At 39.5% G+C, this 6,074-nt stretch overlaps 1 non-coding gene across 1 annotated transcript; it reads right to left on the bottom strand.

Moving 5' to 3' along the window:
* Positions 1-5,776: 5,776 nt before the first annotated feature.
* ACRALDRAFT_t46 lies at positions 5,777-5,852 on the bottom strand. The gene has a single exon. It is a non-coding gene; the product is annotated as a tRNA-OTHER (tRNA).
* Between the last annotated feature and the right edge of the window lie 222 nt (positions 5,853-6,074).

Below are 6,074 nucleotides of genomic sequence, written 5' to 3' on the forward strand. Positions count from 1 at the left end.
GTAAAAGAAGATAACTAGTATCGCTAAGCTATATAAGCCGTATCTAAAGGCGATTAATAGTTTTCCCCCTTATTAGGTCTCTAAGCCTAGATTACCGAATACTGGATTACCTTATAAGGACTACTAATATTCCGAGATCGCCTATAGGTGCTAGGAGCTTAAAAAGGGAGTATATTATAAACACGAGTAATTTAATCTATATATAACTCTACGATTAGAGGCCATCCAGGGTAAGATAATATAATTACCCTTATAATAAGACGCTTCTTTTAGCCGGGAATAAACTAAGATATACATAGGTTTATATATAACTATAATATCTATAACTAGAGCTATGCGTGGAGGAACGCTTAATAAGGACTCTTAAAACCGCTCCCGATTTCTAAATAGATAAGGAGCGACTTATTAATAGACTTTATAACGGATCTACCCCCCGCTAAAAAGAAAAGGTATAGGTACCTTTAGGTTATAATTAATCGACTTACGAAGGCTATTACCCTTAAAGCGATAGACTTTATAAAAGCAGAAGCATACGCCGAATAGTTCCTATACTATTACTTGTATTTCCACGGTATACCTTATTTAATTATAAGCGATAAAGGCTTTAACTAGATAAGTCGCTTTTAGCGATACTTTTATAAGTTAGCTAAAATCGAATAACGATTAAGTATAGCGTACTACCCCTAGACTAATAAAGCCACTAAATAAGCGAACTAAGAAGTATAGGCGTACCTCTAAGCCTTTATCTACTACGCCTAAGACGATTAGGATAGGTTACTACCCGCCGCCTAACTAGTATTAAATAACTAAAAGAGCTTTACTACTAAGATAAGCCTGTTCTTCCTTAAACACGGATACTATATCGACCTAATCCAGATCTATACGGAACTAAGTAGCGACGCTTAGGAGTTCGTAGCTTATAACCTACTTCGCCGCCTCTAAGAAGCTATAGAGTTCGCCTAAGCCTTAATAGCGGCTATATAGCTATAATAGGAAGAGTTAGTAAATAAGCGTCGTATCCCCGCTAAACGCCTTTATAAAGGCGACCTTATATAGCTCTCGCTTACTAACTACTCTACCCCTAGACTATTATATAAGTTAAGCTAGCTATACTAAAAGTATAGGGTTACTAAGGTTATTAACCCGCATATTATAGAACTAAACGTGCCTTTAAACGTATACCCGAGGTTTTATATAGACCTCCTACGATATATAAGCAAAGACCCGCTTCCTAGTTAAATTCTATATAACCCCTAACCCGGACTAACTCGTAACGGTCTTAAAAAAAAAACAGTAAAGGAGATCTTATACGCTAGGAATAGGAAGGTAGGCAGAGGCGTAAGGAGAGAGGCGTTAGTAAAGTAGGAAGGATACGCCTAGATATCTTAGGAACCAACGGAGTCCCTATAAGAATTAACCGCTCTAGACCGCTATAAAGAGAAGTATATCCTAATTAAAGTTAATAACGGACTACGCGAACGGTATAAGAAGAAAAAGAGTTATAAGAAAGGCGGTAAGGATTAAATAAAGGTTAGAATAATACCTAAGCCGTTTATATTAATTAAGTCGGGGCGGATAAGCCCCGCCCCTAGTTACCGGGTTTAGGTATTAAGATTAATATCGTTACGAATATCCTTATAACCGTTAACGCTTTTAGCGATAATAGGAGATAACATAAACACCGCGACCTCGGCCTACCTATCCGTTTTCTTTCCCTTAAAGGACTTAACGTCTTTTACCTTAATACGTATAACCCCTACGATATTCTTAACCACCTATAAGAACCGGTTAAGCCGGTATAGGCCTTTTACCCTTATAAAGGTAATTATTATATTAGGAATAGGCGTAACGATAATAAAAGGCGCTATAATAGGTATAGGTCTACCTATTATAATATAGGAGTCCCTATAGGGGGGGGGGGGGGGCGGTGGCTTATACTAATAAATAAGGCTTACTAGCACCTAAGTCGACGGGTATTAAGATAGACTTATCCTCCTATAAAGTACTAGAGGTCTTTTTTAAAACCCCGGACGCCTTTTAAAAGGCCGAATAAGCTATTATAAGCGCCTCCGTCGCCTTAGGACTATAAAAGGGGTTATCGTTAACTACCTTCGCCGCCTCTAAGAGTGCTACTAATAGACTAATTATCCTAAGCGGAGAAGGAATATACCTATAACCGCCCTTTAAGTAGTTATAGCACTTAGGATCGGGTATCCTCGCTCCGGGTCCTGACTAGTCATAGTAGCGCCGCCTATCCTGGCTATTCGTAATAGCCTTTACGTAAACATAATAGAAGACCGCATAGGTCCTTCTAGGAGGATGTTTTATTCTACGAGCGCGCTTCGCGGGGCTCTTAACCACTATACAAGCTTCGCCCGCGGAACGCTTACCCTTAGCCTTAGCGGCTCGGGCTAGTTACGCGCGGCGGTCTATAGCTAAGGCAGGAGTAGTAATCTCCTTATTAGCCGGGGCGGGAGCAGATACCTCCTCGCCGGCATTATTATTATTATTATTATTAGCCCCCTATATTTTATATATAAGTTAGTAAATATCGCGCGAGGCTTATAGAAAGAACGGGAAACGTACCTTAGGGGCCGGAGATAATCCTAAAAACTTAAATATCTTCTAGAGAGAGAGATAAGGGGTTAGAATAATAAAACGGTGTGCGAAAGGGTGGTAGGTAATAAAAAACGTATTACTAATAGTAAAGGATATTATTAAAGAAAAGAAGAAAAAACAGAATAACGGAGGTAATAGTAAAGTTAGTATTATTAATAAACGAGTTATACGGTTAGGGAAGGTATATATATCGGTTCCTTATATAAAAGGAACGATCCTATGACCCGTCTACGAATAATAATAATACCCGTATATATCACGTTAATTAATCGTATAACTATAAAGGCCTACCTCGAGCGGTCTTTAACGAACAGAGAGGTTATTTAGGATTAAAGAGCTACTAAAGGTCGTTATTTAATTAATAAAAAGGCGTTATTTAATCGAATAATAACGCTTCACGAACCTATACCGAAGGTTCACGACTTACCGAGGGGGGAGGGGGGTAATATCACGGGTTAACCCCGTAAAGATAATCCGGTAAGGCACCGGATCTTCCGACTAATCACAGCGTGTTCCTAATAGGTCGCCGCGATATTATATTTAGGTCGTAAGCACCTATAGAGTTTTCCCCTTTCCTTCTTTCCTCCTTAGCTTTAGATAATTTAATTATTCGGCCTTACTCTATAAATAACTTATAACCAGCCGCTTATAACTAAGTCTACTATATAATAAGCAAAGCTTATTATTACTGCTTTAGGACTAGTCTCTCTATATTTTGTTTGTCTATATATATCTGCTTTATCTCCTTCTTCTTTTACTCCTTTTCTAACTCTTCCTATTAACTACTACTATATTCTACTATCAATATTATGGAATATTACTCTATTAAATTCACTTAACTTTCTATTACTTAAGCACCTCTTACTGTTTCTTTCTTCAACCGACGGCTTCTAGTTAAGCTTATTGATTTTATCTAAACTCTTATAATAACGCCGTTAACTACGTTACTAAAATATAGTTAAGCGGGTAAGAAAAAGGGACCTTTTCTGTTCCCGAATAACGCTAAGCGGGCGTTCGAATTACTAAAGGTCGCCTTTCGTATAGCGACTATTCTACGCTATTAGAACCCGGTACTAAATATAAGGGTTAAGACGGGCGAGTCGAATAGGCTCTATCTAGGATCCTAAGCCAGAGGTATAAAACGGGATAGCGACCGGTCGTTTACTTTTCACGGTAGCTTTCCGAGACAGAGTAATAATAGGGTATAAGATAAGAGGAGCTATTAGCTATAATCAAGAGCCTCGAGTATTAGCGCTATTATCTAAAAGGTATAGAATAGGCGTTTATAGTATTAACGGACTATTAGACGCTTAAGGGTATACTAATCGCGCCGGGGCGGGGCCTTCGCGGAAACCTTACTAAATAGGTAGACCGATTATCGTTCTTCGACTTCGAGGTTTAATACGCCAGGGGAAAATAAACGCGGTAAACGGCTTCTTAAGATAGCCGGATTATATAATTAATAAAACTCCGTATAATCATATACTTCTTGCCTTATCGTAAAGATTACGATTAGTTAACGACCTCCTGATAAGCGTTCGTTAACGGATCGCGAGTATTTATTTTACCCTAGCAAATAATACGGTAAAGATCGTATATATTTAAGCCGATCGAGTAACACTACCCGAATATAGGCCTAGTAAATATAAGCGGGTATAGACTATATAAGAGGGGGCCCTGTCTAGCTTAAGAGCTAAGGACGGAAAAGGGCTACAACCCCTATATCCTATGAATAGTACCCGGCGTGTTATTATCACTACTATTACCTATTCCCGTATATAAAACACGGGGCGTAAAGCGATTACCTAGTAAAGGGTCGCTAATAAGATATCGCTAACGCCTAAGCCTAAGGCTAGGACTATTATAGTATCAGATTAGTATATCCTATATTCTATAGTTAGAGACCTAGCTAGGAATAGAACGGTAAGTCGGTGTATAGTTCGTGAGGAACTAGAAGATCTAGTTAAAGGGCTATAAACTATTAACCCGGATTCCATATTCTTAATTAAGAATATTCGCTAAGAGGTTGGAAAAAGAGTGGGGTACTCTCTTAGAGATAAGGACATACTATGATCTAAGGGATAGTTAGTACTGCCTCTATAGGGCTCGCTAAGAGCGGAGATCCTATAATAGCACCACGATAACCCTAGGCAGGGTATATAGGAGCGAATAAGATACTCGAGCTGATTTTAAGGAAGGTCTACTAAGTAGACCTAATAGTAGATATTTATAGTTACCTTATTCTATAATCGGCGTGTTAAGCTAAAGAAGTACCGCTATATAAACCGTATAGTAAATTATAGACGCTACCGTTACTTATAGATCTATCTAAGAGATTAATATAGATATTATAATAGGCCTACCGCCTATAAAAGGGGCTAATAAGGAAATATTGATTTATTTATTTATTGGTTCTTACTCCGCTATCCTATATACGCTAGGAGCCAGATTCTGACTATACGGTCCTTCTCCGATGCCTATAGGGGGGAAAACCGTAGTATAAGACTTAGGGAACTAGTATAAGACTTAGATAAAAACCTCTATGCCCTCCTCCTCTGGGATTACTGCCTTATACGGGTGCCGCGGGGGCCCCGTTGCTGATTTAATATATATCCGAAACTCGTGGCTTCTATTCTAGGAAGCCTATAACGTTTTTGCCCGTAGCGGCTTTAAAGCCGACTATATGCTTAATTAACGGCGCGCGCGTAATTATCCCTTTTTGTTTTTATGCGCCTTCCGTGTGCCCTTAGGGCTAACCCCTGTGGGCCTACTTTTAGGCGACGTATATATACGCTTCCTAGGGTTTAAAGCTCCTAAGCTTCCCTGCTCTTTTTATGGCTATGGGCCAGGCTAACACGGGCTATATGCCTATGCAGAACGCTTATATAATAGTATAAGAGGCTGCCTCTGTATCGTGGAAGAGACGCCGCGTATTTTTACTCACGCGCTTAGGGACAGCGCGATACCGTCTTCTCGTTTTCTATAGTAGGGCGACTAACTCCCCCGTGGCACCTATTATCGACTAGCGAAGCCGGGCGGAAGGTGGGTCTAACGGGCCCCCTGTTTAACCCTTATGATGCGTGCTAAGGCAGATAAGGGCCCCCCAGAATAGGATCCGAGTAGCGTAAAAAAGGAAAAGGGGTTCCTCTTTTGCGTGCGCCTCTAGCCGGATTCGAACCAACCCAGTCACTCTTAACTGTGTGCTAGGTATACCACCACTATACTATAAAGGCAAGGAAATATATAACGCTATCCTAGTAATTATTAATAGGTATACGAAATATACTTTATTTATTTCTATACGGAAAGACCTAATAGCACCCTAGTTAATAGCGCTACTATATAAGGAGGTCGAGTACTAATTTAATAGCTTAGGGGGGATAGGAATAGATCGGGATAAGCTATTTATTAGATAGTTTTAGATAGAGTTTTACTATAATAAAGAAAGGCGAAGC

The sequence above is a fragment of the Sodiomyces alcalophilus genome, assembly GCF_042370955.1.
Source record: "Sodiomyces alcalophilus JCM 7366 unplaced genomic scaffold ACRALscaffold_1, whole genome shotgun sequence".
Classification (NCBI taxonomy): Eukaryota; Fungi; Ascomycota; class Sordariomycetes; order Glomerellales; family Plectosphaerellaceae; genus Sodiomyces; species Sodiomyces alcalophilus.